The sequence below is a fragment of the Heterodontus francisci genome, chromosome 38, assembly GCF_036365525.1.
Source record: "Heterodontus francisci isolate sHetFra1 chromosome 38, sHetFra1.hap1, whole genome shotgun sequence".
Classification (NCBI taxonomy): Eukaryota; Metazoa; Chordata; class Chondrichthyes; order Heterodontiformes; family Heterodontidae; genus Heterodontus; species Heterodontus francisci.
Genome location: NC_090408.1, coordinates 43,780,018 through 43,805,873, shown reverse-complemented (window position 1 = coordinate 43,805,873; position 25,856 = coordinate 43,780,018). Strand labels below are relative to the sequence as shown.

The window sequence follows — 25,856 nt, the reverse complement described above, 5'->3', positions numbered from 1 at the left end:
AGGGTCCCCACCAGAGCCCGCAGGGAGGCCACCACTGTTCATTGGACAGCCTCCCATACGATGGCAGGGCCCCCGCCTTTGGCAAATGCCTGCAAAGGCAGGAGGAGACCCTTAATTGGTCATTTAAGTGGCGCAATTGAGCTCCTGGTGGGCAGCATATTTGCCAGCTTTCCCACCGCTGGGAAAATGGCATGGCCGTGGGAATTAAGACATTAGGCATACACCCCCCCGCCCTCCAACCCGTCGCCAAGGGGCTGGTAGAATTCAGGCCATGTCTCTGCCATTTCCTTATTCCCCATTATAATTTCTCCTGCCTCTGCCACTAAGGGACCTTCGCTAGTTTCTGTTTTTAAAAACCTATGGAAGCTTTTAAAATTTGATTTTCTGTCTTTAACTGGTTTACTTTCATATCCTATTTTCTCTTTATCAATTTTGCTGCCATCCTTTGCTGAATTTTAAAATATTCCAAATCCTCACACTTACTACTCTTTTTGACAATATTATAAGCTTCTTCCTTTAATCTAATATTGTCCTTAAATTGTCTTGTTCGCTAAGGTTGGACTTGTTTTGAGTGAGTTAGAATCTAGCTCACCCACCTCACAGCTCACTTTACCTCAGACAGTCCCTTCAGTTTGAGCCCATATGGGATGGAAGGATGGAGACAGTGAGGGATGGATCTGCTGGAGGAACATTCTGTGCTGTTGAGTGGAAAATAAAGCAAGAGTCTCTCTGAATTGTTGAGGTTTCCCACCCTGGGGTCTGCAGTAATTTTAAATCTTAAAACCAGAATAAAATTTCCACCAAGCTTTGAACTCGGATCTCTGCATTCACAGTCCAACGTGCTAACCATTACACCATAAAACAAATGGCGGCCACGCCTCCGAGCCCACACTTCAAAGCATCTTGCCCGCGTCACGTTCCCTTCCACCTGGGTGAGGCTGCGCGGACCCTGCTCTGCCGCTGGGTGGCGCTCAAGCTGCATCTTCGCTCTCCGACCCGCCGCTGCATGACGTAACAGTGATTGACAGAGATGCCGCCCACTGACTGGGTGACGTCAGGACTATCCCCGCCCCTCATCTGACATCATCGCTCAGGGCCCCGCCCCAATCGATACTTTCCCAAAAATATTAACTAGAATTCTAATTTATTAATTCCCGATATAATTATTTCTCTCTTAATACCGGAGCGACCAAAGGTTCAAACATCTCGGAATGGAGAGAAACAAAATATTTACAGGAAAAGGGGGCGTATCCTCGGTGATCTTTGCCCCGGAAGCGGAAATACAGGCGGGGTCGTTCAAGTCTCTTGTTCAGTAACTTTACCAACTTTTTCTTTAAATATTTATTACTCGGCCGAGACAATGGGGACGCGGGGACGATGAGTACGATTACTTGTTCAAAGGTAGGTTTCCGCCGGGGGCTGGTCTGGACTCCCAGCCCGAGGCCTCTTTAACTCGTCGGTTTCCCCCCGGTCTCTATTCTCCTCTCCCCCCCCCCCCCCGGGTCTCTATTCTCCTCTCCCCCCCCCCCCCCGGGGTCTCTATTCTCCTCTCCCCCCCCCCCCCCCGGGTCTCTATTCTCCTCCCCCCCCCCCCCCCCCCCCGGTCTCTATTCTCCCCCCCCCCCCGGTCTCTATTCTCTCCCCCCCCCCCCGGTCTCTATTCTCTCCCCCCCCCCCCGGTCTCTATTCTCTCCCCCCCCCCCCCCGGGTCTCTATTCTCCTCCCCCCCCCCCCCGGGTCTCTATTCTCCTCCCCCCCCCCCCCGGGTCTCTATTCTCCCCCCCCCCCCCGGTCTCTATTCTCCCCCCCCCCCCCCCCCCCCCCCATCCTCCTCCTCTCCCATACCCTGATCCACTTCTTATTTCTGTGCTGCCGTCTTCCTGCTTGATCTAATGTGAGAAGCGGCATCAATGGTAGTTTTTCTGTTGGTTGATGCTTCCAGGGATCGAGAGATCCTTTGGGAGTTATGGCTGTCGATCTGTGAATTGTCTTGGTGCTGGGAGCTTGTGTGATTCACTAACTTGCTGTTTGCTGCAATCTGAGGCTTTATTCAGTTCAATCACGCTGTTGATGGCTTGATCTTGTTTCTTCAAACTCTAGAATGTCCTGCACAATCGCCCTTGGGTTTTTACTCTAATAAACATGCTATTGAAGTATTAATCCAGGAAGGAAGGAAGCACCTGTATTTAAAAACTAGTCAATAGTTTTGACATTTTGAACACTTGGTTATAAATAACTTAATAGCTGTGTACAAAATCTGCAACTCAAACCTGATAATTCAGCACTTCACCTTGTACAATTAAAGCAAAAGATCTAACTGTTGCCAGATTGTCCTAATAACTGCATTTAAATAGGAGAGAAGATTAGATTTGAAGTAGGCAGTCATTCAATTCTCTTGCATGTAACAGGTGCTTCACCTAAACCAGATATTCTGTTGCTGGATTCCTTGGTATTTCACTTTTTAAAACTTTCTCTAACTGTAGGTTGTAGGTATCTTCTTGACGGACAATTTTGCTTGAGTTCACCTAAACTGGGTTTGAGATGGAGAATGGCTCAGAATCGGGGATCACTTGACTCCAGTGACTTCTCCATAAAACTGATGCAGTGACATCTCTGGATTGTCCTACAATTGTTGCATTAAAGCCCAACAATCGCCCTGAATTGTGTTTTCATACCCGTGTCCACTGAAATACAATTGTAGCAAATCAATAGTGGCTTTGATTATGTTGTCACCTCAGCAACTTTCACCATTCCATGTTTTACAACTGAGATGTTTAGTGACTATAAGATCTGTCTTCTGTCGACACATTCCATCAAAACTTTTGAAACATTTTGAACTGTTTTACTGTAATTCTGTCAGGAAATGACAGGTGACATAATTTGCCTTTAGGAATTGGCCATCAGAAGGTGCAATATTGTAACTCAACAAAACACAGGAGTAGGCCTCACCGCCCCTTGAGCCTGTTCTGTTATAGCTGATCAGTATCTTGACTCCATTTACCTCCCTTGATTCAGTAAACATCAATACAGGCATCCAACATCTTCCACCCCCTGCAACATGGCTGATATTAGTTTAGTTTAGAGATACAGCACTGAAACAGGCCCTTTGGCCCATCGAGTCTGTGCCGACCATCAACCACCCATTTATACTAATCCTACGCTAATCCCATATTCCTACTACATCCCCAACTGTCCCTATATTCCCCTACCACCTACCTATACTAGGGGTAAATTATAATGGCCAATTTACCTACCAACATGCAAGTCTTTTGGCTGTGGGAGGAAACCGGAGCACTCGGAGAAAACCCACGCAGACACAGGGAGAACTTGCAAACTCCACACAGGCAGTACCCAGAATTGAACCCGGGTCGCTGGAGCTGTGAGGCTGCGGTGCTAACCACTGTGCCACCCAAGATTAGGATCTTGTGTTGGGAATTCTAAATGACAGCCGTATGCTAACACACTATCAGAGCAATGACATACCATCAGTGCTGTCTGTATTCCACTCTGTTTCTAACTTTTGGGTGCCTTTGTATCTGCCTACGAAGTAGACTCTGAGAAAGGCATGCAGACAATAATCATGCTTCTTGGACCTAATGTTGAGTTTTGTACTAAATCATCAAAAAAAATTTTTTCACCATTCCTTACCAGCTGGTCAGCTGCCTCACACAATTAATCAGAAAATCCAGGATCTGTGGTGCTGACATAAATAACCAGGAGTTTCCAACAAAATGTACTGGGCTGATACGGCCTGAGCCTGAACTGGAGCTGATTCTGCTCAGTGTCTCAATCACTGATGTATTTAATCAGGAAGATGCTCCTGATTTATTGTGAAGTGTTGAAGTAAATGAAGTTTTAAACACGCTATTGGCAGAGATATGCAATGTGAGGGCTATTTCTAATGGAAAATAGATGCCACAACAGGAAATCCTGGAAGACATCAGAAGATATTGGCTGAATCTTCACTTTTTGAGCTTTCTTACCATTAAATTGAATGGCCCTTATGAGTTGCTCTGTTAAATTAATTCAACATAAAGGGCCATGTTGAATATTTCAAATGGATTATTCAGTTTCTTGTTCTAAGGAGCGATTCACCTATTTCTCTGGTGTTGAGGGATGTTTTGATTTGCTGAGTGTCACTGGTTAATAAAGGGATTGACTGGGTGTTACCTTGATGAGAAACTAGTGCACGTGCCCAAAGGTCCTTGAAGATATATCAGTTTGTATTTCTGAGATTCCAAATGGACTGTTTCTCCGGTCTTAATCAGGGATGAAAGAGAGTGGATGGCAGTTACACTGGGAGTGAAGGAAAATGAATGGGCATGTCACACCAGACTAACTTTCATTGAATCACCTGGAGAATGTGCAATCTTGACCAGGAAATTAGAGAACTCAGAAGTGGAAAAAGGTGGCTCATGTACCTGGCCATTTTTCAACATTGTTCTTGGGGATGTGGGCTTTGAAGGCAAGGCCAGCATTTATTGTTCACCTTTAATTTCCTTGAGGTGGTGGTGGGTCATGTACTGTGAATCAGGAAAAGAACAGAACTCGAAATGGGGTTGGGGGCCATATAGAGAAAAGGGTAATTTGCAGTTTGTGAAAATGATATCTAGTGTACTCGGGGGTGAGTGCAAAACATGAAAAGTTTAATGCCAGCCTTGAACTGCTTCGTGGTACAGTTACGGCAGGGGGCAGTTTGCTGGTGGAGGGGGCTTTGGATCAGTCAGGGCTTCAGGTTGTTGAGTTGGATGATGATGGAGGTTTCTGTATAAGACAGAAATTGCATTCCAACTTTTCTGAAAACTCAGTGCGTGACTGCAATGCTGCTAATGACTGCAGTCAGTGCTTAATGGGGAATAAATGCAGATAGTTGTGGAATAGTATTGCCTCCGATTAGAAGAAAAATAGTCTTGGTTCTGAATGAACGAGGGGAGGAGAAGGGTTAGAGTTGGTTGTACTGCTTGAGCTGTTATATTGGGACACGATCATAGGAAATAGGAGCAGGAGTAGGCCATTCGGCCTGTCGAGCCTGCTCCACCATTCAAACAAATTATGGCTGATCATCTACCTCTGCCATTTTTCCCCACTATCCCCACATCCTTTGATGTCATTTTGTCAGGAACAGTGAAACAAGTGTCAGATGTGGCTGGTTCTTAAACTGTATTTTATATTGTGCCTCCTGAGGGATGATTTTCCTTGTAAAGGATGCAGCATAAAAGAATCGGGGATGCTGAGAGTAGTGGCTGAGTGCTGGTAAGCTTTTATGTTTCAAATGCTGAACCTAGTGTAGTATCTGCTATACATAATCACCAGTGGTAACGGGATTGAGGGATGTGCTGAGAGTTGTGCTGGGTTAAAATTTGAGTCATTGTGTTTTAAACTGAATGCAGAATCCCAAACCCCACCTTCCAGTAGCTGATTGGAGACTGCTATTTCTTGGCACAGGCTGTGGTGAGCGGGTTGCTCTGATACCCTTGAAGTCAATGCCATGGAATCTGAGCTGAACTGAGAATCTCCATCAGATAAAGAAGCTTCTATTTTGACAGAAGCCCTTTGGACACAGTTTAAGATTATACTCATTGGGTGCAAGGCAGTTTAAGATTTCTAAGATCACAAGTAGGATGTAGATGAGTGGATTGTGGGTGAAGGGGCAATGCTTCTAAAGGATGAAGCCATGAGCGGAATGAGAGCTTGGTCGTCTTCTTACAAAGCGACAAACATTGTGTCAGAAACTGCTCCTGACTGCTGATAACCTGGGCTGTTTTTGGAAAGGGAAAGGGTGACTAATGTATAATCAAAGCTAAAGCGCTTGGTCATGAGATGACAGTTATGTTAAACTGTGCTGGAGGTTTTTGTTGGTGTCAATATTTAAATTGCCAGTTTTTAGAGAGTCTTTAATATTGTCTGGATTTCCTCACATGGCAGAGGTGAGGTGTGTGGGTAGTTGCCATGGGCAACAGTGAACAATAACAAATTGCAAATACATTTGTAATTTATAAAACAAAGAATTAGTTTATTTGGGACCGTTTCTATGAAGCCGTGATGTGTCAGAACTTGAAGGCTGAACTTTAACAGGGCTTTGGGTGACTCCAAATAAAACTGGAATTCCTGTTTGGGATTTGAACCCTTTGAGGTTTTCGCTTTACGTTTACACTCTGGTATTGGATGCTGCAGTGTATAGGAATTATATTTGACAAAGGAAATGTTTTTCATCTTGAAGCAGTGGTGTCTGATTCCGTATGGCAGTTTCTTTATAATGTATCTTGTGCATTCTTTGAAATACATTTTGTTTGTTTTAGATTTTTAGTTGAAAGATGAATAGCTGAGACAACAGATGTGTTAAACCAGGAATTTGTTTTTTAGAGAAATTCATTCTGGAGATGTGGGTGTCACTGGCTGACCATCATTAACTACTGCAGCCTTGAACTGTTTGATTTAAAGCTGATTTGCTTGGCTGCCTAGAAAGGGTAGTTAAGAATCAAGCTCATCATTGTGGGACTGGAGTCACAAATACGTGAAGAAATAGAGTGTGGGATTGATTACAGTTCTGGATGTAATACAACAAGAAATGCTGGAAATCCTCAGCAGGTCTGGCAGCATCTGTGGAGAGAGAAGCAGAATTAATGTTTCAGGTCAGTGACCCTTCATCAGAACTGATGGAGTTAGGGGCGGCACAGTGGCGCAGTGGTTAGCACCGCAGCCTCACAGCTCCAGCGACCCGGGTTCAATTCTGGCTACTGCCTGTGTGGAGTTTGCAAGTTCTCCCTGTGTCTGCGTGGGTTTCCTTGCTCCGGTTTCCTCCCACATGCCAAAGACTTGCAGGTTGATAGGTAAATTGGCCCTTCTATAGGTAGGTGGTAGGGAAATATAGGGACAGGTGGGGATGTGGTAGGAATATGGGATTCGTGTAGGATTAGTATAAATGGATGGTTGATGGTCGGCACAGACTCGGTGGGCCGAAGGGCCTGTTTCAGTGCTGTATCTCTAAACTGGCAAAGATTAGAAATGAAATGGGTTTTAAGCAAATAAAGTGGGGGGTGCAGCAAGAGATAACAAAAGAGGTGCTGATAGGACAATGTCACAGAGAATAATTGACCAGAAGGTCATTGAGCAAAGGCAAACGGTATGTTAATGGTGTGCTGAAAGACAACGCGTTAGTGCAGAGAGGGTGTTAATGGACAGAGTATGAATGATGAAACAAACTAAAATAAAATAAGAAAAAAGAAAAAAAAACTGAAAATAAAAGGGGGGAGGGGCCCAGTCATGCTCTGAAATTATTGAACTCAATGTTCAGTCCGGCAGGCTGTAGTGTGCCTAATCAGTAGATGAGATGCTGTTTCTCGAGCTTGCGTTGATGTTCACTGGAACACTGCAGCAATCCCAGGACAGAGATATGAGCATGAGAGCAGGGGGGAGTGTTGAAATGGCCAGCGACAGGAAGCTCGGGGTCCTGCTTTCGGACTGAGTGGAGGTATTCTGCAAAGTGGTCGCCCAATCTGCGTTTGGTCTCCCCAATGTAGAGGAGATCACATTGTGAGCAGTGAATACAGTATAGTAAATTGAAAGAAGTACAAGTAAATCACTGCTTCACCTGAAAGGTGTGTTTGGGGCCTTGGATAGGAGAGATGAGGTAAAAGTGCAGGTATTACAGCTTCTGCGATTGCATGGGAAGGGGACGAGGTGTTGGGGGTAATAGAGTGGACCAGGGTGCCACGGAGGGAACAATCCCTTCTGGATCGATTCTGGATGTATTGATTTTTATAATTATTAAATAACAGTAAATGCAAACAGTGATTTTCAACGAACTGAGGATTAATATTCTGTTGTGAATGAGATGTTGTGAAGCTGGATCTCTGAAGTAGGAGTATTGATACCTGTCTGCTAGTCTAGGGAGTGAGTAACTGTGTTATGTCGGCGTCACAATTAGTAATCCTAATCCTTGTGTTTATGGGGAGCTGTGGGGGGCCAGGGGGAGGGAGGAAGGGAGGGGTAGGGGGATTGTGGCTAGTCTGGCAACAGTTTGGCTTCAGGTTACACTTGCAATGATTTCAGCTCTTTACAAATGGCCTGTTAATGTAAGTGCAAATTTTGCAGCAAGCTGCAGACTGAAGTTTTGATGGTGTAACTGCTGTTAGTCTGAAGTTAATGGCTGCAGAACTGAGTGTTTCTCATTTCTGATCTGGGCCTTTGCCCTGTCAGTTTTTTGCCTGGTAAAATTTGTGATGTACAGTCAATTATAAATACTTGGGGCAGCACATGAGGGAATTTATTTAAATCTTTGAAATTGTGAGGGCCCCTGGTCAACTTTTCTGACACACGGGATTATTTCCCCCTTTCTCCCCCCCCCCCCCCCCCCCCCCCCCCCCTCACAATTCCAATCATGATTCATGAGCACTGTGTGAATGTCCTTTCATATAGCATTAACTTGTCTAACTTGATAGATGGGTGATGTGTATTCTCGGCTCAGTATCCTTCTGCTCAGTCCACAAGCAGGACCCCGAGCTTCCAGTTGCTTGCCATTTCAACACTTTCCCCCCCTTTCATGCTCACGTCTTTGCCCTGGGATTGCTGCAGTGTTCCAGTGAACATCAATGCAAGCTCGAGGAACAGCATCTCATTTACCGATTAGGCACACTACAGCCTGCCAGACCAAACATTGAGTTCAATAATTTCAGAGCATGACGGGGGCCCCCCATTTTACCTTTATTTTTAGTTTTTTCTTTTCCTTTTTTTAATATATATTTATTTTTATTTTATTTCATAGTTTGTTCAGTTTGCTTACCCACTTTTTTCATGTTTGTACTTGTGGCTGTTCAATTTTCAGTCCGTTAACACCCTTTCTGTACTAATGCTTTGTCTTTCAACACACCATTAACATATCTTTGTTTTCTTGTTTTTGTTTCAGATTTCCAGTATCCGCAGTATTTTGCTTTTATTAACATATCTTTGCTCCATGACCTTCTGGTCAGCTATTCTGTGACCTCGTCCTATTCGCACCTTCTCCTTTGTTATCTCTTGCCCCACCCCCACTTTACTTGCTTATAACCTTTTACATTTCTAATATTTGCCAGTTCTGAAGAAGGGTCACTGACCTGAAACGTTAACTCTGCTTCTCTGTCCACAGATGCTGCCAGACCTGCTGAGTATTTCCAGCATTTCTTGTTTTTATTTCAGATTTCCAGCATCTGCAGTATTTTGCTTTTATTGATGTGTACTCTGAATGGTATTGAGGTAAAGATAAAGTTAAAAGAGACTCATGAGTTCTGGTCAATTTGACGCTGAACTGTCCAATCAGTGCAAAGCAGCAATGGACGGAATTGAAATCAGAGGAAGGTTTGTTCACACTGTCCACCTCAGGCTAGGCCCAGCCCTCAAACTTTGTTACCCTCAGGTAAACTTAAACTAGTTTCCTGATGAAGGTGTTGTATATGTGCAGACTGTTCAGTATTTGTTTGTGTGGACTGATGTACAATCTCAGTGGAAGTAGAAACCTGATTTTGATGGAAAAAGCTATGGAATGAGAGCACAAAGACACGGTTTCTTTATTAAATGGAATGGAGATTTTTTTGTTAACCAAATTTGATCTAATTCAGTGCCATTAGTGCAGAGCCGGTAATATCCCCAACTGGTGGGGTTGAGGGGGAAGGTGAAGAGGGAGGGCACAGTCTACAGCTGTGCAGAAATGTTCAGGCTACACCCCGACTTCCAGTTGTATGTAGGGAGGCAGTCTGCAAAATCAGCAAAGTCGTCCGTTTGTACTGACCTCTGATTTGAATAAACATCGCTCGTCATGGGATGAATTAAATAGGTTGAACTTTCATTGTATAAAGTGAGTTTACACCAATGCTGCCTTGTGTTCAGTGCAAAAGAATCATCTACAGTTCATTTTATTCTGAATAGATTGTGGTCTCTTGCTCTGATGTTGATGGTTTTAATGTGAGTGCTGTTTTGTGCTATGGAGTTGGTGTCTAGAGAAGGCTGCATGGTACTTTCAAGCACTTACTGTGGAAAAATTGTAGCTTGGTGAATGTTGCTATGGTGAATTAGCGATCAGTAAATTCCAGGCTTCAAATCAGAAGAATCTAGGATGAAATGCCTGACTCTTAAATCCTACTCTGCATCTGTAAAGGTGTGGTATCTGAAGTGAGACAAGATAATGCATTTCTTGAGATGCGAGTGTCTGTCAAACGTTGTCACAGATGCAAATATTCTTTTTATATAAAAAAAAATCAGTCACTGCTGGATGCTTCTGACCTGGAGTGGAAACTGAGCACTTTACAATTTGCAAAGTTTCCTGATCAAACAACGGCTGAGAGCTCGGGCTGGAGAAGACCAGGCTCCATCTTGTCTGCAGTCTGAGCTTTCTCCAAGGTACTATTTCAAATTTAACTTGTGAATCTAACCTGCTTGACAGAAATAGCACAGCGTTCCTGCCTTATTTGGAATACTTCAGTTATATCTTCCCCCCCACCCCTGCGCCGCAGTCGTCTTTCCAGTGAGGCACCTCTGATTCTCAACTCTGTCATGTTTTTATTATCTGTCCCATTAGCTTTCCAACTGAGCTATGTCTTTCCTGCAATAAGTTTCAAACAAGCATCATGCCAGGTGGGATCTATTTAATGCTCTACGTAACTACAGCCATAATCTCTTTAATATATTCACATGCTCTCCATTTCCCTTTTGATACAACTCAACATCCCATTAACTTTTCTGACAGCAGCCATGTGTTGACTTGAAGTAGAGATCTTGTAATATTTAGACTATATCTTAGACAGAGATCCACATTTAGCAGAAAATGTTGTGAATTCAATGATAAACTATCTTATGCAGATTTTTTAATCATTTGACTTTGAGTGGTACCAAAGGAGATATTAACCTTTTACCCAAAGACCCCAGGGCCCCCTCCCCAAGTGCTCCAAGCTCTTCTACCTTCTCCCAGTGCTACCAGACCTCTTCTAGTACTGACTCTGGGAATCCCTTCAGTACTGCATTATCTTCCTCATTGGCATTGCCTGAAACCCTTTGCCCCTGTCCAACGATGCTGGGACTGTCCCCACTACACTACAACTAGATGCTGTGAAGAACACAGTAAACCAACCCCAGAGTGTAGTCCGGGTTCCCCCTTGACAATAATTTCACCCGGAAGGAAGAAAGGCTATTGGAAAAAGCAGGGGAATGGATAGTTCTTTTAAGACATGATGGACTAAATGACTTCCTCCTCTGCTCTATAATTTTGTGATCTATCCCAGTTTACTGAGAGGTTTCATTTGGAGTTAATTTGTTTACGACATGAAACACAATAGCTTTTTATATTTAAAGTATGTAGAGCAGCTAGCATTGAAAGGCTTTCCTGCTTTGTGGTAAAGGAGCTAAAGTGGATGCACACCCATTCCTGATGTGTGAGTAACCGATCACTCTTGACATCAACCGAGGTTCCTTTACAATGAAGATTAATTTATCCCTTGATTTTTTTTTTTGCTGAACTGGGCTGTTTGCAGATGATTTGCTGAGGTGGATCTTTAGTTTGATTGTGAGTGTAGTGTGCAGGCGTCGCCTGGCTGCAGTTATCTTTGCTCAAATTGACTGAAATCCCACTGAGGCTATGATTTTGGTATTGAGATAAGTGACTTGATTTCAGCAATGTGAATGTAGGAGAGCTGATGAACAGATCTGGCCTCATCTGCATTGTAGAAACAGGAAAAGTAGAAACACCCAAGGTGATGTGCCTTACAAAATAAACTTGGCAACCAACCCTTGAGCTAAATCAACAAAAGTCCTTTGGATTGCTTAGTAGTTTTTATTTTATTTATTTAGAGATATAGGACTGAAACAGGCCCTTCGGCCCACCGAGTCGGTGCCGACCAGCAACCACCCATTTATACTGATCCTACATTAACCCCATATTCCCTACCACATCCCCACCATTCCCCTACCACCTACCTGCACTAGGGGCAATTTACAATGGCCAATTTACCTATCAACCTGCAAGTCTTTGGCTGTGGGAGGAAACTGGAGCACCCGGCGGAAACCCACGCGGTCACAGGGGGAACTTGCAAACTCCGCACAGGCAGTACCCTGAACTGAACCCGGGTCGCTGGAGCTGTGAGGCTGCAGTGCTAACCACTGTGTCACTGTGCCTAACCCTAATCAGGAAATGTAATTTGAAAGCAAATCCCCAGCAGTGGTGAGGGAGCCTGTGGTTCTCTCTCACAGTTAGGTGTGGAGCAAGCTGGAATGAATAGGGAGGGAGTGAAAGCTAACCATGACAGACTGGAGGATGGTACACAGTGGTGTTCCCCAAGGTCAGTGCTAGGACCACTACTTTTTTTGCCATATATAAAGGCTGCGTTTGCTGACAACATAACCACTAGGTGGCGCTGTACTAGCACATGCGCAAATGCAGCCTGTTCCACTGAAAGATCACTGTCTGCAACGTTCACGCAGCTGCCAAGGTTCAAGATGCCACTGCTCAATTTATCACAGAAAAACAATTTCAACCCAAGGCAGCACACAATGGATATGTTCGATACTCAGAGAACTTGCGCTCTTTAAAGTCTGTTCCGAAGGACAGCACCTCTGACGGTGCTGCACGCCCTTCGTAATTCTGAGAGATTCCAGTGCCAACTCGCTCTCCTGCCGCTCACTCCCTGCTTCACCCCCACCCCCAACCCTGCAGACACTAGCTCTAGGCTGCTGGCCGCACCACTCTTTTTCCCCTTCCCCCCCCCCCCCCGCCACTCACTTCTCCATCACACCATCATCCCTCGCGGCCTGCTTTGCTTCTTCGGGCGCAGCGAGTGGCTGAGAGGAGGGAAGTGACCCGTGGCTTAGAAGTAGTGTCTGGAGGGGAGGGGTGGGGGGTGGGGGCAGCAAGGGGCAGGAGATTGGGGAGTGGGGGGAGCAAGCGGTCAGTGAGGGGGTGGGGACGAGAGAGAGCGAGTGGCTGGACGGGTGGCAGGGAAGCGAGCGCGTGGTTGGGGAATGCGTGGGGGAGGGGTGTGGGGGGGTAAGTGGCAAATGAGTGGCCAAGGGGGAGAGCATTTTCCTACGCATGCGAGTCCTGGCAACGCAAGATATGGGCAGCATCTGTACGTAGGAGACCGTTTGGAGCACTTTGACGTCAGCGGGTCGCTGCGTTGTCAGGAGTCACTTTGATATATAAGTGACTTGGATCTTGGAATGCAGAGTAGAATTTCAATTTTCCAATGATACCAAACTTGGAGGAGTGGCAGACAGTGAGGATGATATGAACCACCTGCAGCAGGGGCATAGATAGGCGAGCAGAATGGGCAGAGGTGGCAGATGGAATTTAATATTGACAAGTGTGAGATGATGCATTTTGGCAGAAGAGATAAGGTGAGGCGACATAGATTTAATGGCACATTTCCAAAGAGTGTGCAGGAACAGAGGGACCTGGGGGTGCATGTGCATCGATCTTTGAAGGTGGCAGGACATATTGAGAGATTGGTTAGCAAAGCAGATGGGATCGTGAGCTTCATAAATAGAGGCATTGAATACAAAAGCAGGGAAGTTATGTACAAACTCTATAAAGCTCTGGTTAGGCCCCAACTGGAGAATTGCATTCAGTTACGGTCACCACACTTTAGGAAGGATGTGAGGGTCTTTGAGAGGGTGCAGAGGAGATTTACCAGAATGGTTCCAGGGGTGGGGAATTTTAGTTACAAGGTTAGGTTGGAGAAGCTGGAGTTGTTCTCCTGGATCAGAGGAGATTGAGGGGAAATTTGATGAGGTATACAAGATTGATGGGCTTAGATAAGTTAGACATGAAAAACAGTTCCCATTAGCTGATGGTACAAGGTCCAGAGGAGACAGAATGAAGGTTTTGGGCAACAGATGCAGGGGGAATATGAGGAAGCACTTTTTTATGCAGCGAGTGGTAATGATCTGGAAAACCCTGTCCACAAGGGTGGTGGAAGTGGCGGCAATCAATGATTTCAGAAGGAAATTGGATTGATACTTGAAGGAAATAAACTTGCAGGACTGTGGGGATTGAGTGGGAGTGGATTAACTGGATTGCTGTGTGGAGAGCTGGCATGGGCTCAATGGGCTGAATGGCCTCCATCTATGCAGTAAATGACTCTCTGATAATGAGGCCCCTTGTTTAATTCTGGTATTGGTTGGAAATCTGGAGTAAGTTGGTTTCCTTCTGGATTGGAGTTGGTGTTTCAATAAGAATTTTCACTGAGGAACCAATGTGAAATTGCCCTTAAAATGAAGTATTCTTGTCTTGGGGCAGTTGTGATTGGGTTACAGTGCAACACACTAAATACTACATCACAAATATACATTCCTCTAAGACACAAAAACCGAACGGGAAAGATGAATCATCAGTGGCTAACAAGAATTTAAAGATTGGAGTAGATCAAAGGAAGTTCCAGAAAAAGTGGTAAACCTGAGAATTGGGAGCAATTTAGAATCCAACAAAGGATGACCAAGCAACTGAAAGGGAAAAGAATATGAATGCAAGCTAGCGAGCAATATAAAAGGCAAACTGTAAAAGCTTCTTTGGGTATGTGAAAAGGCAAAGATTAGCAAGGAACAAATGTGGGTCCATTACAGGCAGAGACTGAACTATTCAAAATGGAGAATAGGGAAATGGCAGAGAAACTAAACAATTACTTTGTGTCTGTCTACACGGAGGAAGATACAGAAAATCTCTCAAATACTGGGGAACTAAGCGACTTGTGAAAATGAGGAGCTGAAGAAATTAGTATTAATAGAGGTTAGAAAAAAAAAATTAACTGGATTGAAGATCGATAAATCCCCTGGACCAGAGTGTTGAAGGAGGTGACTATAGAGATAGTGGATGCGTTGGCGGTTATCTTTCAAAATTCTATAGATTCTGGAAAGGTTCCTGAAGACTGGAAAGTAGCAAATGTAACCCCACTATTTAAGAAAGGAGAGAGAGAGAAAACAGGGAGTACAGACCTGTTAGTTTGATAGTAGTAGGGAAAATGTTAGAATCTATTATAAAGGATGTGATAACTCGACACTTAGATAATATGATTGGGCAGAATCAACATGAATTTATGAAAGGGGAATCATGTTTGACAAACCTGTTGGTGTTTTTTGAGGATGTTACTTGTAGCATTGATAAAGGAGAACCAGTGGATGTGATGTATTTGGATTTTCAGAAGGCTTTTGATAAGGTCCCACACAGGTTAGTAAACAAAATTAGAGCGCATGGGATTGGGGGTAATGTACTGGTATGGAATGAGAATTGGTTAACAGACAGAAAGCAGAGTAGGAATAAATGGGTCATTCTCAGGATGGCAGGCTGTTACTAGTGGGGTACCACAAGGATCAGTTCTGGGGCCACAGTTGGTCACAATCTATATAAATTATTTGGATGTGGGGGCCAAATGTTGTAATTCCAAATTTACTGTTGACACAAAACTGTGAGAATGTAAGTTGTGAGGAGGCTTCAAGGGGACTTGGACAGGCTAAGTGAATGGGCAAGAATATGGCAGATGGAATATAATATGAATAAGTGTGAAGTTATCCACTTTGGTAGAAAAACAAAAGAGTATTTCTTAAATGATGAGAGGTTGGGAAGTGTTGATGTCCAAAGGGACCTGGGTGTCCTTGTTCTTGAGTCATTAAAAGCTAGCATGTAGATGCAGCAAACAATTATGAAGTCAAATGGTATGTTGGTCTTTGTTGCAAGGGGATTTGAGTACAGGACTAACAAAGTCTTGCTGCAATTGTATAGAGCCTTGGTGATACTGCACCTGGAGTATTGTCTACAGTTTTGGTCTCATCTAAGGAAGGATCCGCTTGCCATGGAGGGAATGCAATGGAGGTTCACCAGACTAATCTCTGGGATGGCGGGATTGTCTTATGAGGAGAGATTGAGGAAACTGGGCCTGTGTTCTCGAGTTTCGAAGAATGAGAGGTGATCTCTTTGAAACTTACAGGGCATGACAGGGTGGATGTAGATTAGAACATAAGAAATAGGAGCAGGAGTAGGCCATTCAGTCCCTCAAGCCTGCCCCACCATTCAATAAGATCATGGCTGATCTGTCCCAGGCCCCAACTCCTCTTTCGGGCCTGCTCTGCCTAACCCTCGACTCCGAGTTTTCAAAAATCTATCTCCTCAAATACATTTAGTGACCTAGCCTCCACAACTCTGAGGTAGAGAATTCCAGAGATTCACCACCCTCTGAGAGAAGAAATTCCATCGCATCTCAGTTTTAAATGTGTGTCCCCTTATTCTGTAATTATGTCCCCTAGTTTGACATTCCCCCACCAGTGGAAACATATTCTCAACATCTACCCTGTCAAGCCCCCTTAAAATCTTGTATGTTTCTATAAGATCACCTCTCATTCTTCTAAACGCCAATGAATAAAGGCCTAACCTGTTTAGCTGTTCTTGATTAGGCTGATTCCTGGGATGAAGGAGTTGTCTTGTGAACCTTTTCTGAACTGCCAGTATATCCTTCTTTAAATACGGGGACCAAAACTGTACGCAGTACTCCAGGTGTGGCCTCACCAACATCCTGTACAGTTGTAACAAGACTTCCCTATTTTTAAACTCTAACCCCCTAGCAATAAAGGCCAAAATTCCATTTGCCTTCCTAATTACTTGCTGCACCTGCATGCTAACTTTTTGTGTTTCCTGTACAAGAACACCCAGATCCCTCTGTTCTGCAGTATTTTGTAGTCTTTCTCCATCTAAATAATCTGCCTTTTTATTCTTCCTACCAAAGTGAATGACCTCACACTTTCCCACATTGAACACCATCTGCCAAGTTTTTGCCCACTCACTTAACCTATCTATATCCCTTTGCAGATTCGTTGTGTCCTCATCACAACATGCCTTCCCACCTATTTTTGTATCGTTAGCAAATTTGGATACACTACACTCTGTCCCTTCCTCTAAGTCATTAATATAGATAGTAAATAGTTGAGGCCCTAGGACCGATCCTTGTGGCACCCCACTAGTTACAACTTTCCAACCTGAAAAAGACCCATTGATCCTGATACCCTGAGCTCTTATTTTTTGTGCAATAACCTTTTATGTGGCACCTTATCAAACGCCTTCTGAAAATGCAAATGCGCTACATCTACTGGTTCCCCTTTATTCACTCTACTTGTTATATCCTCAAAGAACTCTAACAAATTTGTCAAACATGTCAAACTAGTAGAGTTGTTGAAGGGGAGCCAGTGGATGTGGTTTATTTGGACTTTCAGAAGGCTTTCGACAAAGTCCCATATAAAAGATTCGCATGTAAAATTAAAGCGCATGGGATTGGGGGTAGTGTATTGTGATGGATAGAAAATTGGTTGGCGGACAAGAAACTAAGAGTAGGGATGAATGGGTCTTTTTCTGAATGGCAGGCAGTGACTAGTGGGGTACTGCAGGGATCGGTGCTAGGACCCCAGCTATTCACAATATATATTAATGATTTAGATGAGGGAACTAAATGTAATTTGCAGATGGAACAAAACTGGGTGGGGGGGGGGGGGGTGAGTTGTGAAGAGGATGCAGAGAGGCTTCAGGGTGATGTGGACAAGTTGAGTGAGTGGGCAAATGCATGGCAGATGCAGTATGATGTGGATAAATGTGAGGTTATCCACTTTGGTAGCAAAAACAGGAAGGCAGATTATTCTCTAAACGGCTATACAAAGAACAAAGAACAGCACAGCACAGGGACAGGCCATTCGGCCCTCCAAGCCTGCGCCGATCTTGATGCCTGCCTAAACTAAAGCCTTCTGCACTTCCGGGGACCGTATCCCTCTATTCCCATCCTATTCATGTATTTGTCAAGATGCCTCTTAAATGTCGCTATCGTACCTGCTTCCACCACCTCCCCCGGCAGCAAGTTCCAGGCACTCACCACCCACTGTGTAAAGAACTTGCCTCGCACATCCCCTCTAACCTTTGCCTCTCACCTTAAACCCATGTCCCCTAGTAACCAACTCCTCCACCCTGGGAAAAAGCTTCTGACTATCCACTCTGTTCATGCCGCTCATAACTTTGTAAATCTCTATCATGTCGCCCCTCCACCTCCGTTGTTCCAGTGAAAACAATCCAAGTTTATCCAACCTCTCCTCATAGCTATTGCCCTCCAGACCAGGCCACATCCTGGTAAACTTCTTCTGTACCCTCTCCAAAGCCTCCACGTCCTTCTAGTAGTGTGGCGACCAGAATTGCACGCAATATTTTAAGTGTGGCCTAACTAAGGTTCTGAAGAGCTGCAGCATGACTTGCCAATTTTTATACTCTATGCCCCGACCGTTAAGGCAAGCATGCCGTATGCCTTCTTGACTACTTTATCCACCTGTGTTGCCACTTTCTGTGACCTGCGGACCTGTACGCCCAGATCTCTCTGCCTGCCAATACTCCTAAGGGTTCTGCCATTTACTGTATACCTCCCACCTGCATTAGATCTTCCAAAATGCATTACCTCACATTTGTCCGGATTAAACTCCATCTGCCATTTCTCCGCCCAAGTCTCCAACCGATCTATATCCTGCTGTATCCTCTGACAATTCTCATCACTATCCGCAACTCCACCAACCTTTGTGTCGTCTGCAAACTTACTGATCAGACCGGCTATGTTTTCCTCCAAATCATTTATATTAACTACAAAGAGCAAAGGTCCCAGCACTGATCCCTGCAGAACACCACTAGTCGCATCCCTCCATTCAGAAAAGCACCCTTCCATTGCTGAGGGGAATATGCAACAAGACCTGGGTGTTTTTGTACACCAGTCACTGAAGGTAAGCATGCAGGTCCAACAGGCATTTTAAAAAAGGCAAATGGTATGTTGGCCTTCATAGCAAGAGGATTCGAGTACAGGAGCAGGGATGTCTTGCTGCAATTATACAGGGCCTTGGTGAGGCCACACCTGGAATATTGTGCGCAGTTTTGGTCTCCTTATCTGAGGAAGGATGTTCTTGCTATAGAGGGAGTGCAGCGAAGGTTCACCAGACTGATTCCTGGGATGGTGGGACTGACGTATGAGGAGAGATTGAGTCGGTTAGGATTATATTTGCTGGAGTTCAGAAGAATGAGGGGGGATCTCATAGAAACCTATAAAATTCTAACAGGACTTGACAGGGTAGATGCAGGAAGGATGTTCCCGATGGTGGGGGAGTCCAGAACCAGGGGTCATAGTCTAAGGATACGGGGTAAACCTTTCAGGACTGAGATGAGGAGAAATTTCTTCACCCAGAGAGTGGTGAGCCTGTGGAATTCACTACCACAGAAAGCAGTTGAGGCCAAAACATTGTATGTTTTCAAGAAGGAGTTAGATATAGCTCTTGGATTTAAAGGAATCAAAGGATATGGGGTGAAAGCGGGAACAGGTTACGGAGTTGGATGATCAGCCATGATCATAATGAATGGCAGAGCAGGCTCGAAGGGCCGAATGGCCTACTCCTGCTCCTATTTACTATGTTACTATGATTTCCCTTTCATAAAACCATGTTGACTCTGTTTGATTGCATTATATTTTTCTAAATGTCCTGCTATTTCTTCCTTAATAATGGACTTTAGCATTTTCCCAATGACAGATGTTAAGCTAACTGGTCTGTAATTTCCTGCTTTCTGTCTCCCTCCTTTCTTGAATAGGGGTGTCACATTAGCGTTTTTCCAATCCGCTGGTACCCTACTGGAATCCAGTGAGTTTGGTATATTATGACCAATGCCTCCACTATCTCTGCAGCCACTTCTTTTAAAACCCTTGGATGCAGGCCATCAGGTCCTGGCGACTTGTCTGTCTTTAGTCCCATCAGTTTGTCCAGCACCTTTTCCCTCGTGATAGAGATTGTTACAAGTTCCTCCCTCCCATTTACACCTTGCTCATCTATTATTGGGATGTTTATAGTGTGCTCCACCGTGAAGACCTCTAAGGGTCCCACACTTACTTTAACTACTCTCTTCCTTTTAATATACCCATAGAAGCTCTTACTGTTTTTTGTATTTCTTGCCAATTTGCTCTCTCAATCAATTTTCTCCCTCTTTATTAGTTTTTTAGTCATCCACTGCTGGTTTCTAAAAAAAATACCCAATCCTCTGGTCTACCACTCGTTTTTGCTGCATTGTGCACCTTTATTTTTGATTTGATACTCTCCTTAACTTCCTTTGTTATCCACTGGTGGTTCATCGTTCTCTTCGAGTCCTTCCTTCTGACTGGAATAAATGTTTGCTGAGTGTTGTGAAATATCTGCTTAAAAGTCTGCCACTGCTCATCTACTGACTTCCCCTGTAGCCTATCTTCCCAGCCCGCTTTAGCCAACTCTTTCTTCATACCTCTGTAATTGTCCTTGTTTAAGTTGAAGACACTGGTTTGAGACCCGAGTTGCCCACCCTCAAACTGAATTTGAAATTCTACCATGTTATGATCGCTTTCTCCCCCCCACCCCCCCCCCCCCCCCCCCCCCCCCCAAAGGATCCTAAACTACGAGATCTTTTATTAATCCTACCTCATTACACAATGCCAAATCTAAAATAGCCTGTTCCCGGGTAGGTTCTGCAATGTATTGCTCTAACAATCCCTGAGGCACTCTACAAATTTGTCTTCCATGCTACCTTTGCCAATTTGATTTGTCCAGTCTATATGCAGATTAAAATCACCCATGATAATTGCAGTGCCCTTCTTACATGCCTCCATTATTTCCTGATTTATATCTTGTCCTACAGAGAGGCGACTCTTCGGGGGCCTATAGACCACTCCCACCCGTGATTTCTTTCCCTTGCTATTCCTTATTTCCACCCAAACTGATTCTACATCACAATCTATTACACCTATATCATTACTCACAACTGCACTGATCCCTGGCTGGTGTCTAGAACTAGGGGACATAATCTCAGAATAAGGGGTAGGCCATTGAAAACTTAAATGAGGAATTTGTTCACTCGGCGGTGAATCTCTGGAATTCTCTACCCCATAGGGCAGTGCAATTTCATTCATTGAGCATGTTCAAGACAGAAATCGATAGATACTGATGACATCAAGGGATAGAGGGATAGCACGGGAAAGTGTCATTGAAATGGATGCTCTAATTGAATGGCGGAGCAGGCTTGACGGGCTGAATGGCCTACTCCTGTTCCTATGTCACAGAAATGGGAAACAGGCAAGGCCTCGGGAATGGGTGATTGGGAGCATTTTTTAAAATCAGTCACTCCCCAACTGAGTATCCATTACAGGCCGTGCCCTGATTTTATTGTACTTGCTTTTTCATGTAGATTGCAGAGTGCTGCTGATATAAAACCTTCCACCTTACTGTGCTTTTAGTTCTTCCCTCTTTTGTTTTCTCATTCCACTACCCTTTCCATTTCGTGTTAAGCCCTCCTTCAGTTTTTAACTCTAGTTATTCAGAGATCATGATTTACAGCAGCTGTTTTGACCTGTGATCCTAGGGTCTCACAGCCCCTGGCCCTCCAAACCCAGGCCACTCAGTCCTCTGCACTTGATATTTATACGTTTGACCTCTGAGTTTTGAGAGCCTAGATGTTTGAAAGGTTACTTATTGGTTCTGTTGCTGAATCCCAAATCAGCAACTTGAAATATGTGCAAATTAAAGGGACACAAATTTAAATGGTCTATATGGCCCTGAGACTTCATGGGATTCACCTTTGCGATCTTTGGCAATGCACACTTGGAAGCCCAGGTTTGCACAGTGCACTGTTGGGCTGTAAACCTGTCAGCTGTGGCTCAGTGGGTAAAACTGTGGCCTCTGAGTTAAAGGTTGTGCGTTCAAATCCCATTCGAGACACTTGAGCGCATAATGTAGGTTGACACTGGGATGCTGAGGGAGTGCTGCACTGTTGGAACTGCTGTTTTTCGGATGAAGCATTAAACAGAGGTCCTGTCTTACCCCCCCCCCCCCCCTCCCCCCACCAAGTTAACGTAAAAGATCCCTTTGCACTATTTGGAAAGAAGCAGTGGAGTTCTCCCCAATGTCCTGGCCAATATTTATTCCTCAACCAACATTACTAAAACATATCATCTGATCATTTGTTTCATTGTGTGTGGGAGCTTTGTGTGCAAATGGCTCCTGTGGTTTCGAGATTGCAACACTTGAAAAGTACCTTACAGACAGTGATGTCCTGAGATTGTGAAAGGTGCTATAGAAATTCAAGTCTGTCTTTGCAGCTAGCTTTACTTCTCTGCTAATGGCTACAAGCCAGAGACCAGCAGGTGATCTAGTCCCAGGCATCTGCTGATGGCTTATTGCAGCCTCTGTGACTGAGTTCAATGCACTTCACTGCCCTTATCCCAACTCAGTCATTATTAGAAAATGGAGAAATCAGTTTCTGAGGAGATGTGACTCATGGTTCAGCGATTGTACCAAATCCTTCAGAACTGACCGTTGATGATTCAATAAAACAAATAAGGGATACGATGCAAACTAGAATTAACAATACCATAGTCCTGAGCACTGTTCCCAAAGTGTCTTTTCTCCATGAACCTGAGGGGTAGATCTGGTCCATGTGACTTGTATCAAAAAAGCTCAGACTTGTCAGTACAGAGACTTTCGATGCCTCTGAGCTCTGAAATAAAAACTTGTATTTAATGAGTTTCTTTTTAAGAGGAGTTCTGGTGCTTCATACTCAGACTATTCGGAAAATGTCTATTTGCTAGATTCTGCTCTGAGCCGCAAGATGATCCCTGGAGAATTGTCTGCTTTTCAGATTGTGGTAAGGTCCATAGTTGTAACCTCTGTTCAGGGTGGGACAATATTGTAACCCCCTCAATCCTGCATCAAACTGGATTACAGTGAAATTGTCGAGTTTTTTTTTGTTTCTGGGATGTGGGCGTTACTGACTAGGCCAGTAAATGCCCATCCATAATCACCCTTGACAACTGAGTGGCTTGCTAGGCTATTTCAGAGGGCAGTATAGAGTCAACCACATTGCTGGAAAGGACAGCAGATTTCCTTCCCAAAAGGACATTAGTGAACCAGATGGGTTTTTACGACAATTGACGATGGTTTCATGGCCATCATTGGACCAGCTTTTTTAAACTCCAGATTTATTAATTGAATTCAAATTTCACCATCTGCTGTAGTGGCATTTGAACCCATGTCCCCAGAGCATTAGCCTGGGCTCTGGATTACAAGTCCAGTGACATCACCACTACACCACCACCTCCCGTATAGAGAGAGACTTGAACCACAACCTCTGACAGGCAGACAGTTACGGTCTTTGCTGACCCATTGCCATCTGAGTCCTTCCGGTGGAATCGATGTTTGTTTGGCTTTCAGTTCCTGCAATTGGGGTTCAAGCAGAGAAATGGGCTGCAAGTTGGCAGAAGGCACAGGAGGGACCGAGGAAGTTTACTTCAGCATTGTGAGAAGACACAGGCAGTGTTATCTGGAGCTTGGCTGCAGGCCAGCCTCTGCAGGGTAATGAGTTCTGTCATTTACACAGTGGTTAGTTTATAACAATGAAGTCATGCATTACAGGAACTGCTGAGAGATTGGATTGTTGCAGGCCTTTTCTTTTGCCCATTTGTTCCTGCCCTGCTGACAGGCGCTCATTGTCCCACGTGGTTCCTTTTGCTCTGTAGCAACTGCCTCCTGTTGACAAAAATTGTTTTTTAAAAAAAATCTTTTTACAAACCTGAATTGTTCTGCACAAAGGACTGACTTGATGGGACTTGATGTGAAATAATCTCCATGTGTTGCCTGCTGGCGCAGGGTTCAAATATTTTCTGATGAAAGGTCACTGACCTGAAACATTAACTCTGCTTCTCTCTCCACAGATGCTGCCAGACCTGCTGAGTATTTCCAGCACTTTGAAATAAAAACAAATATTTTCTTGTTGGGTTTTAATGTTCAGACAAAATTAACTTCTTTTGTTGGGTAGATACTGCTTCAATTGGAAGCTTTTTTTAAACAATAGACATTCGCTGCCCCCTGGAGTGCTGCAAATTGGCCTAGTTTTTATTTTCCAAAAGTGCCATACAATTGGTTCAGCGAGACAGAAAATGTAACTGTCTGATAGAAAATGTAACTTTTAACCTACTGTAATTCTGCATGTTTTCCTGAGTCCCACCACTTTCCTCTCGTACCAGGCAGAGACTCCAGGTGCTGTTAAATTGTGCTGTGGATTTTGGGATTGCTCTAATCCTAAACTCAATATGGATGAAGAAGAGTTGATGTCATTTCTCTTCGCCTTTGACACAAAACATCAGGGCATCTAGCTGCTGCTTAAATTGTTTCAAGGTTTTTTAGCTCTACCCAGAGTCCCTTCCATGGTTTTTATCTCCATTATAAGAATTTCCTGATGTCACTCCTGAATTTCCTCCCTGTCTGTTTGAGTCCTTGGTCCCTTGTGTTCTTAGTTTAGCTAAGGGTTTTTACCTTTTCCAATTTGTTAATTATCTCAATCTCTAAGCTTTCTCTTGGGTATAGGTATTAAAGAATGTGGGGGAAAAGGTGGCATTATGTTGCACATCAGCCACAACCTCGTATGATGGAACAGGCTCGAGGGGCTGAATGGCCCCTTCCTGTTCTTATAGGAATAAAGTGTCCTCTTCTGGAAGAAAAGCCTAGATTTCTCCAGACATTCCTCCTAATACAGTCTTGACCTTGGGCATCTTGCTAGTGGTGTGATCTGACCAGAGCTCTGACGGTTTTTGAATGTTCCTTCCTCGGACTTGCATGCTGCTGCTTTACCTGTGCAGTTCAGCATTTTGTTTTACTGATCTCTGCTCTGTGTTGCTTGGCCGTGTTGGGTGCTAATATACTATCTGTGCCCTCCTTGGGTTTCTCCCTGATTTACTTTATGCCCTGGTGTTGTGCACAAGTCCAGAGTGGAGCTGGAAAGTCTGGTGACCTGCAAGTCTCAAGAAACAGTGGGTCTCCGCTTCCCCTACCCCATCCCAGGATAAGGTGCACAGGCCCTTGTGAAGTTGTCAACACCTTGTTACGACCAGGTAAGGAAGGGGCCTCGGGTTCCCCTTTCACCCCTTCTCTGGTTTGACCGTAACGGGTTTTATCCTTTTTTTCACAAACGCAGAAGATTCCAGAACATAAACTGGCCATTCAACCAAGTTCACGAGCTGCCAACTCCAATCCCGCTAACTCCTCATGTTCTTCATTTTACTTTTTCAAGCAACTATCTAGTTCACTTTAAATTAATTTCTGAGCTTTGCCAAGCTGAAGTCATGAATTCCACATTTGAGCTATTTCCTGCTTTTCTGCTTGTGAATTTGGTTGACGCCCTTGCTTGTTCTGAGTGCTCTCTCTGCTCCCTCTATGGTGTGAATTCCACAAGGTGTTGCCTTTTGACTTTTCAGCTAATTGTACCTCGTGGTAAATTAACCTGAGGCTCCATCTGCTGCACTTTGGTGGATGTAAAGGATCCCATGGCCACTCTTTGAAAAGCCGCAAGCAAGTTCTCCCCATTGTCCTGGCCGGGGTTTTGGTCTCAATCAACATCTAAAAAGAATTATCCAGTCATTGTTACCTCACTGTTTACAGGATATTGCTGTGTATATTATAACTGTGTCTCCACTTAAAGTACTTCATTGGATGTTGAGCACTTTGGGACATGCTGTGATTGTGAAAGGCGCTATATAAATGCAAGTTCATCAACGCTTTTGAGCATGTGCAGTTCACAATGATGTGTGGATCTTTATCTTGTACAGATCTCTGTTGGCCAAGTACAGGGTTGAGGTGTCTATGATCTATTGGGATATTCATCAAATTACAAGGCAGGATTCAATCTGTTTCAACACTGGGAATAACCTGTGTTTCTGTTGCTTCTCTAAATCTAATTGCGTCCTCCTGATACAGATCCTGGTCCCTGACCTCCTCCAGAATTGAAGGCTGCCAAATAAATACTGGTCACTTTAAATTTTTACTCAACTTTTGGT

The 25,856-nt window shown here is 44.2% G+C and overlaps 1 protein-coding gene across 1 annotated transcript in view; it reads left to right on the top strand.

Annotated features, from left to right (window-relative positions):
* The window catches only part of rab11a (RAB11a, member RAS oncogene family), a 42,579-nt gene that overhangs the window by 7,358 nt on the left and 9,365 nt on the right, over positions 1–25,856 (top strand). The window lies entirely within an intron of this gene.